Here is a 13167-nt window from a genome sequence, read left to right on the forward strand (position 1 = left end):
TACGGCAAGTCATTAGTCGCTGACGAAGATCTCTTAACTGTACAATTCATCATGGAATTAACTAAATTGACAATTCATCTTTTATTTCATTATGTCACATTTTAAGTGTTATGACGTTCTATGTGTGTGTTTATTTGCAAGACTTAAGTTTCACTTGAAGTGTGTGGTATTTCTATCTAATACAGTATATGATGGCACCATTAACCGGGGAGTTGAACTTCTACATATAGCCCGTCTGAGTGTACCAGGTGCTTAAGGCACTGGTATTGGCAATAGGGGTAAATCGACCTCAAGGGGAGGGGTGCGGTCATGGCTGTTTGTTACAATAAGGCTGTAAATATTATCATTATTCATTGATGATATTGTTGTAATAGCTATTATTTTTATTATTATGTACAACGCTATTGAATATATCATTATATGAAAAAGGCGTTTAATCAAATTGTTCAGTTGCAGTTGTCTGATTGCATATGCCATGTTTTGTTATTTTCCTACATACCTGCAATATGTCACATGTTTAAGGTATTGGACCCCTAATAGTAATGTTTTAAAAATGGCATTTGGTATATTCTTAAAGCTGACCATGTTTCACACTGTGTTGCATCGTGCCGTTTTTTGTAAATTTTGTATAAAATATGGTATTTCCTCACGCTCAAGAACAGACAAAATTCAATGTGATGGCCACTATCTAAAACGCTTGCAGAGAATTCATTACAACATTAATTTTGATAAAAGAAACATCAAACTATTGTTAAACAATTATAAAACACAAAATAAAACTTTACAAATTATTTCGTCTAGGGTGCCTAAAGTAAACAGATTCAATGAGACAGAATTCTAACTCTAAAATTGAAAAATTAAGGTCAAATCCGGTGGGTCTGTTTTGAATTTTGTCACTTCATTCAAAAATAACATTGGGGCAACAGTAAAACCTACCTGCATTTCTTCCAAAACATGTAATCTAACGAATGAAGGCAAAATATAGACTTTTTACCGCACGTAACTCAGTACTCTTAAAGATGTATAACTCTACCCCTGCTGATTCACAGGTAAATTCACATTAAACAGCAAAAAATCGCTTATAAAATGAAAATTTTCCACTTTTGTACAATTCATCCATAGTTAGTTTTGAAAGTATTAAACACTTACTAGACAAAAAGGAAAATATGGAAAAATATTTGGTCCTAGTGGGGTTTGAACCTACGCACCCCCCCTGAAAATTGCAGTCGAAATAGGTTTATGGTAGGAATTGAATACTCTTCAAAAAGGAGATGCTTTATTACTGGTCCAATACCTTAATTGTAAAGCGCCTTTGAACGTATATTCCATATGAAAAGGGCGCTCAACAAATCTGGTATAATGAAATAATAATAGTAATCTACAATCATGCCAAGTTTCATACTTTCCACAGGAAGTGCTCAATTATTTCACGAATTTCCTGGACTATAGAGTAAGGTATGAAAATATGTAAATAAATTTCATACAATACGAGTTTCGGAGGCATCAGTGTACAAAAATAGGAAGCTCTATCCTGTATGCCAGAACTAAAATTCATACATGTGAAAGACTTATCAGTATACTGTTCATTCAATATCCTAAATAGCATGTCGCTGCTATGTCCGTCAATCTCGCATATTTTCGTCTGAAACCACTGACCGGAAATAAGCGAAACTTTGAGAGAAACTTCTCTCCTAAAAGGATATGCACATAATATCAGGATCCGGTCCAATGTCTAGCTATTATCCTTTATTCATTTAATTTAGTGTACTATACTTGTAGGTTGCGGGAAATATGCTCGAGTTCCGCTGCGGATATAGTGCGCGACTTTAGCAACGCAATATTCTTCCGCTAAAGAATGTCACAAACTGACATACGGGCCTTATTTTATCTGTAGTGAAATGCAGGTATTGCATCATCTTTTTGTAAATTTTTGAGTTATTGAGGTAAATGTCAGATTTCACGCATAAAATCCCTCTAATGTTTTTCTGTATTTCATAACTTAAATTTCCATGTAAATTTCATTAAATTCTGTTCAGTAATAAGAAAGTTGATATTTTATAAACTTCAGTAATTCGTGTTTTTATCCCCAAAACCACTATAATGGGCCTCAAATTGTCAATTTCAATTCGCGCCAAAATAGTCAGATTTCCCGGCTATACCGTAAATCCCGTGAAAATGACAATAGTCATAGCTCACGGCTTAGCCGAGAATCCCATGAAATTTAGTATTTGGCGGGACATTACCCTTTAAATAGACTGGACTAGATATGCCTTGCGCACACCACCTTCCGACATTATAGACGAATCTATGTCTGAATTATTTTCTTGCTAGAAATTTATGCTCGATCGAGGTAAGAAATTTATTTGTTAGATTTTTGTATGATTGTTGCATTACGATTATTATTTGGTAAATTTTTGTGCATTCTACAGAATTCTGTAACATTTACTTTTCGGCATGTGATTTTGGCTAGTTTCGGTATGTCAGGATAATTTATTAAATTTTTCAGACTTTTATAAATTATTTAGAAAGAGGAGTCTAAACGTTTCGTTTATATAAGATGTTAGATTTATACTGAAATTTGTATCGTGATAATTGTAAAGCACTGTTTCAAAAACTTATGTCAAACATTTTGTTAATTATGGAACGCCATTACTGCATTGTATTGTTATGTATAAATCTATATGGCAAGTCTAGTACCATGTATGTAATATATTATTGTAATTTGTAATTGTGTGCCAGTCTATAGCCCATCTAATTAATGTCCGTTGTAGTGTATGGCATTAGATATTATATGGATGCCAACTATGATATAACGTTTGATTTATATTGCATTTGTTAATTTCTAGTTGTAAATAATAGCTGCAGTTTATCATTTCCGTATCTATAATGTTTCATCATAAAAGTTTCATATCTTTTTCATACTTTAACTTTAGTCTTTTAAGTAAGTAATTTTTGTAATAATGGAAGTAATTAGTGACGTATTTGAATCACGTGACGTATGAACTTAGTAGCACATATGTTTTGTATAAGTAGCACGTATTATTTATGGGAGCCTACGGAGGTATGGTGTACCCAAAGGAGCAGTTTTATGCCCTGACTTATTTGTTTTGCTATGGTGCTTACCATTTGTTATATATTTTAGCTTCTTCCGCCAGACGATTTTCCTGGTGACGTCATAACCCGGAAGTACAATGCCCGAGGTTCACTTGTCTTCACTCGCCTGGATGTGATATTCCCAGCGCAGAGCTTTCGTCCCATGGTTGTGCCGTTAACCGCAAAGACGATGATTTTTGTTATCCTCTGAAGTCAGCTCAGGGATGCAATCACCTACCACCATAAGGAGCCAATACGGAATCAACGTATTCACGGTTTAAAGGGACTGGATTTAGATATACGTTTTGTTTGTGCTACTTAAAGTTTGCAATTAAATTAAAGAACTGTAACACGTCACATTAGAATGGAACTATACGAACTTTGTATCTGGTGATACTGAACTTTTATTTTTTTTTTCTTATCAGTTTTTTTTTTTCATATCATCTATTCATTGCAAATAATCATCTTATGTAAATAAATTTGTAAATATTGTAAAGGGTGTTGATTTGTTCTAATGGTTACTGTCGCAGGTACGGCCTTTCCTGTCACATAGGAGTGCATAATTATTGATCCATATATAATAACACTTTTATCATGCACGTATCTAAAAGTTTAAATGTAATGTTAATATTCTGAATTTGTTTAATAGTCTGAATGATTGACAATACGGAACTGCTTTTTTCTCTCAGACCTAATTGCCGGTGTTCTAAGTTAAAGGTTGTTCTGCTTAGACAAGTAATGTGTCCGGTCAATGAATTTCGCGTTTGTGTGTTTGATATAAGAGACACTTTAAAATGGATCTACTGCAATTTCGTTTGCATCTATCAAGTTTTTATCCATGAACAATACACTTTTGTATCAGACAGTAATTGAATTGAATTGAACAGCAATTAAACGTACTTCATTTTGTATTGTATCGTATTCACTCTGTTATCATCATCATATAACCGTATAAACATGTACCAAAAAAGACATTAAATGTTTTTATTGAGTAAAGTTGTTATTAATGCACCTCAGGACTTATTAGATAATTGTTTGAAAATTGTGTTATTTATTTATTCATATGAAATTAAGTAGTCCCATGATTGCACACAATTACATTTTTAGTTTCAAATATTCATAAAACATTTGAATTGCATCGAATGTTTAATTACCCTTAAATTTCAGTGTGTATTACAATACTGTCATAGGGTAAGCAATACCCGGACAGTGATGTTTCAAACAGGATCATAAAAGGTTAATGTTAAGTTACCAGACTTAATACAAGTGATACGTGTGCTAAGGTTTTATGGTTATTGCATTGTAATATATCATGAATTGATATAAGTTTTAGCTGAGAGCTTGTTAAATGTTATTGTATGTGTTTTTGTACATGGTATATTTAATTAATACTAATAAACCAATATTTATTTCACTTTCTCCTGTATTTATATTGTCCTTTTTTCTTTCTCTCGGGGCTTAACACTGATAAATTATTATCATGGACTCTTCCATCTATGTATTTAAATTGTATCATTAAACGTTAATATGGTTGTTTCCTAAATATTTACTGAGTGAATAGCAAACAGTAACGATTCTGGACTGCATCGGTCGCAAAGCCATTACAGTTTGTCCTAAGTTTAATTCACGACTCAGTGGTGCTGTATAATATATGTTATTCCTGTTTCAAATGTTCATTTACAGAAACCGTATCTTGTGCGTTAATATTTGTTTTTACATAAACCTATGTCCAGCAATATGCTTCGTAACAAGTTTTAAATTCTGAAGCTGGGTTTATAGACGTTCCGCTTAGTGTATACTAAACGGGCAAATTAACTTATTTTGTAGCCTTTGTAAAGTCTAAACTATTATAGTTTATTTTCATTTTTATATGCTAGAATACAGCAGCAAGATAATTGTTATATTCTAACTTAAAGTAAAAATGCATGTATTATATGTGTATTACGTAACTTCGTTCTACATATTCTAGATAACCTAGCCATGTCCTTAAATATTACATTTAATTGACTATTAATAGATTATAATATACATTTTCAACTTGTTCCGCTTTACACATTGATGATAAAACGTCATTCAACCACATCGTTAGGTATACCGTCCGCCTGTAAATATATAAATAAATCCAGTGAGATAATTACCAAAGCTGCTACTTAACGATTTTGTCCACGTGTTAATACAACAACAACAACACTTAGCTTACGGAAATTGACGAATCCGTCAAGTAGAGGTGATATAGGATTATTGGTTTTATTGATTTTTTTTTTTTGTAATAGGTAACGCTGTCCCGATAAATCGGTAAAGAAATGTTACTAAATGTTGGTAATGGACATTCCCTAATCAAACAGAATCGCTTCTTGACTTGAGGTATTCAGAGCCCCGAATGAGGCTTGAACCTGCATCGGTGAGAGGCAATTAACTCGACGTCAGCGAAATTAACCACTCGGCTATAGAGCCCACATACGTCCTGCACATACATCAAGGATCCGCCAATGCGTTGTTGCACTATGCTAGATTATCATAATGTGAGTTCTGGTGATTTTAACTTAAACCATGTTTACGTTTTAGCAGTTTCATGTTAATCAAACAATCATTGATAAAAAATAAAAAATGTCTGCATTTACCGAGTAAAGGGGAATATTACGTGATAATATGTTGACAAAAGTAATGTGCTTTTTTATAATTATGTTGCGACTCTAGCTTAACTATATTCCGTATTATGAGGACGGACAGCCGGACGGGCATGCTTCCGCTTTTGGCAGAGGATTGAAAAAAAATAATCCAAAACAGAGTAAAGATTCTTGTTCAATTTACTTTTCTCCTTGGTATACATTACAATTGCAACTTCCATTGAAATGTGTCTAGCATTTTCGGAAATGGCATTTGACAGAATGGATATTATTTCTAATGCATTCGACGTAGTTACTGTTCTTCTGTACTGCTCTCCATCTCATACAATTTACACTGTCAGCGATGTTCTAAATACTTTAAACAAGAAAACACTAGATACATAACGGAAACAATTTGAATACTATTCAATATAGACTTCAGGTTCGTGTAAGATGCACTTCGTCTCAGCAATATCTATGTCCATTTTAAGTTTCACTGAGATGTCAGTTGTACCACCGTGATTTTAACAAAGGAATTGAAAATGTGACGGAAGGTCAAATAGACAGACGGACAAAGCAATAAATATTCTTTGAAATCTCAACATGACATATAATAAACTTTATTCGTATAACAAAATGTATCATATCAGTAACAAGTACAATAAACCAGGAGCAGCTACATTTATATTTTTAAATACGTCATATGATAAAGGTTGATTTTTATTTATTTAAAAATAAAACATTGTAAAGTAAATAAATATTTTTGAACAACAAGTACATTGTTCAAAATGATCATCTTCTGCAATAGTACGTTTCTAAATGATCTTTTTACAGATTTTATTAATTATCACAACAGCAATCTTTAAGTGCCGTGTGGCGGCTGTAAAAAGTCTCCCCGTACTTGGATTCAGTATTGTTATATTTTCTGGTCCTTTGGGATCATGGAATTCATTCAACATATGTATAATAGAGTTCCGCTTAAGCCGGTGCTAGGGGGCGTGAGAGGTGTTGCACATTTCATTACCTCTCATGAACAGACTCAATCAAACCGAGTCTGCTATTATTCTTCTTGGTTGCATTCTTTGCTTCCAAAGGATCTTTTTACAGATTTTATTAAAGTTACAGAAATAAAAGCAACAGCTGTCTGCTGTCAGAAGGACATCATGCTAGACGTTTCTCAGTGCTTGACTATAAATAAGTGCTTACTCAATCAAATATATAATCAGAACTTTAACCTTAAATTTATAGGTTTAAAAGGGGCAAACGTCTGCCAAACTTCAAGTCTGAGTTATGAGGATTGTTGCTCCTGGTATAGACATTGATAGTAAAAAGCTATTTTAAGTTTCAAGTCATAAGCTTTTATAGTAAAAGATATTTCTGACTTGATGAAAAAATTTAAGCAAATACTTCTAAGTTACAAAAGGGCTCTGTCAAAATTCAAATCAGAGTCATGGAGATGTGTAGATTTTGATAGTAAATAACTATTTTAATTTTCAATGTCAATACATTCCATGTTGACAAACGGGCATAAATCTGTCTAAATTCATATCAGAGTTACCAGAATTTTGACTCTTGATGTAGACTATAATAGAAAATACATTTCTTAAGTTTCAAGTCTATAGTATTAATAGTAACAAAGCTATTCTATTTTATTAAAATAGCAATGGCGACGAATTATGCAGTAATGTACTTAAGTCAGTGTATTGTGCTGCAAGGATGAAACCATTTGTAGAATCAAGAGTTATTTACTTGTTTTAAGCCTTCCCGCTTAAGGCGTGGTCACACTACACGTAGTTAATCGTAGTAAGGAATGATCGTAGTTGATCGTACTAAGCGTAGTTACACGTAGATAATCGTAGTCAAACGTAGTAATGATCGTAGTTCGAACTTACGATTTGTCCGTAGTAAGCAAATAATTTTTCGACATGTTCAAAATCTGAGTACGATTAACTACGATGTTTTGACCCTACTGTGACCGTAGTTTGAACGTAGTTGATCTTAGTTAAACGTACTTGATCGTACTTAACAGTAGTGTGTATCGTTTTTGATCGTAGTACAAGTACAAACATGATATGAAACGAGAGCCGATTACACAAAAACTTTACTGTTATATAAATTAATTTCAGTTCTAGTATGATAATATCGGTAATTATAAATACTTAAAAAATTAAATAGAATTTTTTCGGTATTCATGCGAAATGAACAACAGTTTTGGATCGGCAAATACATGTACATGAATCGCGCTAGCAATCAACTGTTCATTTACCATGAAGACCGGGAAAAATTCATTTTATATATTGCATTTAAATTATATTTTCTTTGCATTAGTTAGCAAATCTGTTGTATAAATTGCGCATTTTTATGCATTATACTTTTAAATTCAGTTTTTCGGCCATTCTGTTTTATAACATCGTTTTTTCCTAGGCGGCATACTGAAGCTTAAATGATGCTGTCTCGTCAACTTCCTAGAGCAAAATGACCGTAGCTATCCCGTCCTGCGCAGGCGCAACCACAACGCTTTTCCGTAGCTCAACGTAGTTGATCGTAATTTGTCGCAGTTGTTCGTACTTCGATCGTAGTATATACGTAGTGTAACGTAGTAACTCGTGGTAAGACATAGTGATACCCTAGTTAACTCTACCCGATTTACTCGTAGTTGAACGTAGTTGTTTGTACTTACATGTACTTCAACGTACTTAGACTTTCCATATTTCATCTTTTAAACCTAGTTCGAGCGTACTTCAACCTAGTTGACCGTAGTATTACTACGACAAACTACGTTTAAAATGAACTACGACCTACTACGTGCGTGAACGTAAATGTGACCATTGCTTTAGCTCAATAAGGAGAGCGCCGTTCTACGTATTGCTGGGTTGTGAGTTCGATTCCCGGGTGAGGCGCAGTACTCCGACTTGATAAAAGACTTTGTACCCGAAACCCTTGTCCTACACCTCTAATTCATATATAGAACGGGAATCCCGTGCGATTTGAAATAAGATTAATGGCGACATATACCAAACTATTAGAAAATGTCTGAAAGTCACAATAAGACATGTCTCCAATCTGAGTTCCTCGAATCAATAACTTTGCTTATCTTAAAATTCACTTACGTTACACAGTACAGTTTAACATTTACCATTAAAAGAAATGAATATAATCATATTCCAACGGTTTTTATATGTGTTTTAAACTATTTATAACAGATGTATACATGCCAATTTTGATATTTATTTAGCCTGTAATTGAACAAAGCTCAATCTATACTACCCATAAATATTCTAGAAATTATTCTATTTGCCGGCTCAGCATTCGTATAGCTTTAAACTGCACAATGATTTGAAACATCTGAATTTAATTAAATGCAATGATTTGCATCTATGCAAATGAACCCCTACCTTTCAGTGTTTTTGGTTTATTTTTTTTTTAGTTATTAACATAGTTTTACGTTATGTAAGTTTATAATCATTATAAATACGGGTATTTATATTTGATTTACATTTATAACGATACAGCATAGAAATGATTTGTTTTATTCCATATTCCTTTAAAGATGTATCATGTTCACTTAAAGACACTGATTCTGGTATGCCAGGTATGTGGCCTATGGGAATGATAAGGTCTGCGTATTGGTGGTAATCACCAATACACAAGACTGGACCATTGATAGACTTGCTTCTGTTTATCATAATAAGCTACTGTATAGCTACTGTGCAGTACATAAATTACAGGTGATATTTCTCACCTTCATAGCAAATCAGTTCTCACCTTTATAACGAGTTTAGAAAGCTTGATTGAATTAGGGCTAAATAAACAAAGTGATAAGACACAACAGTGTTTTTTTCATATTTTTAATAATCAAGTTTTTTTAACAATTACATTTCATCATTGCTGTTTTTTTGTTTTTTTTAATAAAAATATAAAAAATGCATTCAGGCACATAGCTTTTAGAAATAATAAATTATGTGTATTTTGAACAATGATATCTCTTTATTGCTGGATTTTATCATACATAAAAGAATGATCATTATTTAGACAACACAAGGGGAATTATGCATTCCTTCTGTCCATATTCCATTTTATCTATTAAAATGCAACTGAACGCTTAATTTCTAATAAAATCCAGCAATTATCTTTTTTTCTGTTTTTATTTTGTTACTTTTAATAAAAAGATCATAATCATTGAATAAACAAACTTTTAATTTCTTTTATTAAGTTTTAAGTAATTATTTAATGGTTAAGGAGTGAGAATTGCTTTGCTATAAGAGTTATTATTTAATCGGCCTGGACATTACTCAACATCAATTAAAATAATTTTGTGTACATTCTAAACAAAAACAAAAACAGCATTTCAATCAATAAAATGCAAAACACATGAAATAACCAGTTTATCTGTAGGCAATAAAATTTATGATTCTCTGACAATAATTAGGCTACATGTCAAGTCTACAGGGGTTTTATGGACTCTTATCAGACTGGACCAGGCAGGATCTTGTATATTGGGGATTAGAAAGTCTGGTATTTGAGGGGGGTCACTTATATAGGAGATTTTCTTTGTCTTTAAATATCTCATCATTTCATATCGATTTAAATCTTAACTTAATGTACATGTATATGCAGCAATCACAATTACTTGTCTGTATAGTAAAAGCCATTTGTTTCGAACAAACTTCCAGATTTTTAGTAGTCTAACATATTCATGCTGTGTACTGTGTACTGCGTGCGTTCGTGTGTGTGTGTGTGTGTGTGTGTGTGTGTGTGTGCGTGCGTGCGTGTTAAAGGCTGTTAAAGTCTCTTCCTACTTGGATTCAATGTTGTTATATTTTATGGTCTTTTGGGGACATGGAGTTCATTCAAAACATATGTAATGTTCTATTTAGGCCGATGCTAAGGTGCATAAGGGATTTTGCACTTTCTATACCCTTTTATGAAAGGGACCAATCAAACTGAGTCAGCTGTTACCTTGCTTGTGCTTTCAAAGGATCTTCTTATAGATTCTGTTACATATTTATAAGTATGTAGTCTTTTAAAATTACTAACAATATGTTAATTCTATTATCACGTGCACATAGATAGTATATGGTAAGTTTTCATATATTCAGATACTAGTATGCCATTTGGATATACTATATCTTTATCATTGTATTAATTATGTTCTTTTTATTAAAAAAAAACCAAAATGTGAGATAAGTATGTGTGTGTACGATGTAAACTACAAAATAGCTCACTTTTATCATCAAAATCAAACAACTCATTCATTTGAAGATGGTGATAGATTTATTTAAAAAAGAATGGTCACCATATTGAAGACGCGGAATTTTGACTGGTGACACGGCTTAAAATAAACTTCAAACATTACTGATCAAACTGGTATTTGTCACAATTAATAATTTCTCCAGTTGCTCGGGACCCAAAATTTTGCAGTTACTTACAGAGAAAAAAATGTTTTGTAGAGAATCAATTAACACTGATAAGTTTAACTGCCCGTTGTTACATAACTGATATACTGTTAATGAACGGCGCTAAGCACAAAACAAACCAACAAACAAACTGATTTGAATAAAAAGTGCAATTTACTGACTAATATTCCCATTGGAAATTTCGAATATTTATATATCTCAATTTAAAATGATAATAAGGTCAAATCTATCTAACTATAAATCAAACATATGGTCTTATCTTTCAAATTACTGAATTTCCTTCGGTTACTATACACGTTATAAAGCACAGTTGAATAAAATCTGCACTTTAGAAAAGTATTTGTTTTAAAATGCAGAATTGCAACTCAATAGGAATGTAGACATTATCAAATAGGACAAGGCAGTCATTTTGCCTTGTTCTCGGTGCTTCCGAGGGATCTACTTTTCAGATTTTATCTACATACCTCGCCACTGTTTCGGATCGTGGAAGGGTTGCTGGTATTGGGTGGAAGCATTGACGTTGTTAAGTATATATTTTATAGTCCATGTATGACAACATCAATGAATTTGAAAATCTTTCAAGAGGATTATGAGATACAGAGCGGAAATAAAATGCTCAAATGTTTGACCTTGACTTGTGACCGAGGCCTTGATCCAACATCGCCGAAGTATCTGTTCTGCACACCTTAGTTTGATGAAAATCTTTAAAGGGGTTTAGGAGATACAGAGCTTAAACAATTTGACATTGACTTGTGACTTTTAACTTAAGCCGATATGGCTGACTCACAAGATCTGCACATCGTCTTGGTGAGGTGAACATTTGACCTAAGTTTCGAAAATCCTTCAATTGGTTTTGGAGATACAGAGCGGACACAAAAAGGCCCAAACCTTTGACCTTGTGATGTTACCTTGACCTTGAGCCGACATGGCTGACACATGTGTTCTGCACATTGTCTTTTTGAGGTGATTATTTGACTCAAGATTCATGAACATCCATCGAGGGGTTTAGAACATACAAAGCGGAAAAAACGGATGGACAAATGGACCAAATCTATATACCCTATTTATTACTTCTCCAGAAGACTGTTAGTATTGTTAGTTGGAAGATAGTACAGGATACAAAAACGATCCAATTCCAAAAGCTTCTCTCATTCTTTAGCGTGCAATAGTAATAGTGGCCCCAGGTTCTTAGCATAACCTCGGACTGACGAACAGCAAGTTATCACAGTGGCGTTGCACGGACAGACGGACGGATAATCATGAACACACTTGTAGACAGTGGGACACTGGATGTGCGACACTGTTATTAAAGGAAAACTAAATACTGTAGGCATACATTTATTAGCGTGGCAAAAATTTAGCGCAAACGCAATTTTTGGTGAAATATCTAATTAATGCGTGGATGTGAATTAGCGCTCTCGCGAGACTGCTAATTTCTAATTTTAGCGCTGTCCGAGATGAGGCTTTCGGAGAGTTACGGAGATTCACGAAGATTTTCAGAAATAAACTTAACCGTTGGCAATTTTTATGTAATGACTGTTTCTGCTGTAATTATACGTCATACTGATTATGAAAATCTTGACGTAAACTTAAAATTGAGTAGACTAAAACCTATCCATGCTGCCTGGCTGGTCGATGTACACAAAAATGTGAAAAAAGAATCAGTCATGACAGGGTGGCGCCTTACAGGTCTAATGGACGCAGTCGAAAAAATCCGTTAGCATGTACCAAGTATGACTTTAAGATAGTGTGCCGTGATGATACTTGTATTTTTTCAATGATACTTTCAACGGTGATGTAGCTTTATGTTTATGTACAGTATATAAAGTATAATATTGCCTGCGTAACAGTATTGTCTTCTTGTATTTAATTATAATAATCTGCGTGTTTTATATTCTGTATACTAGTTATAATTGCTGAAATAAAACGAGATTTCACACATTTTAATCATTGAACCCCCTTTGTCCTACATGCATTGTGTCTTAATACAAACGCTCACACCTTTCCGTAATCAACAATGGACATGCCCGAAGGTGATACGGAAATCGATA

This window comes from Mercenaria mercenaria, chromosome 15, assembly GCF_021730395.1.
Source record: "Mercenaria mercenaria strain notata chromosome 15, MADL_Memer_1, whole genome shotgun sequence".
Lineage (NCBI taxonomy): Eukaryota > Metazoa > Mollusca > Bivalvia > Venerida > Veneridae > Mercenaria > Mercenaria mercenaria.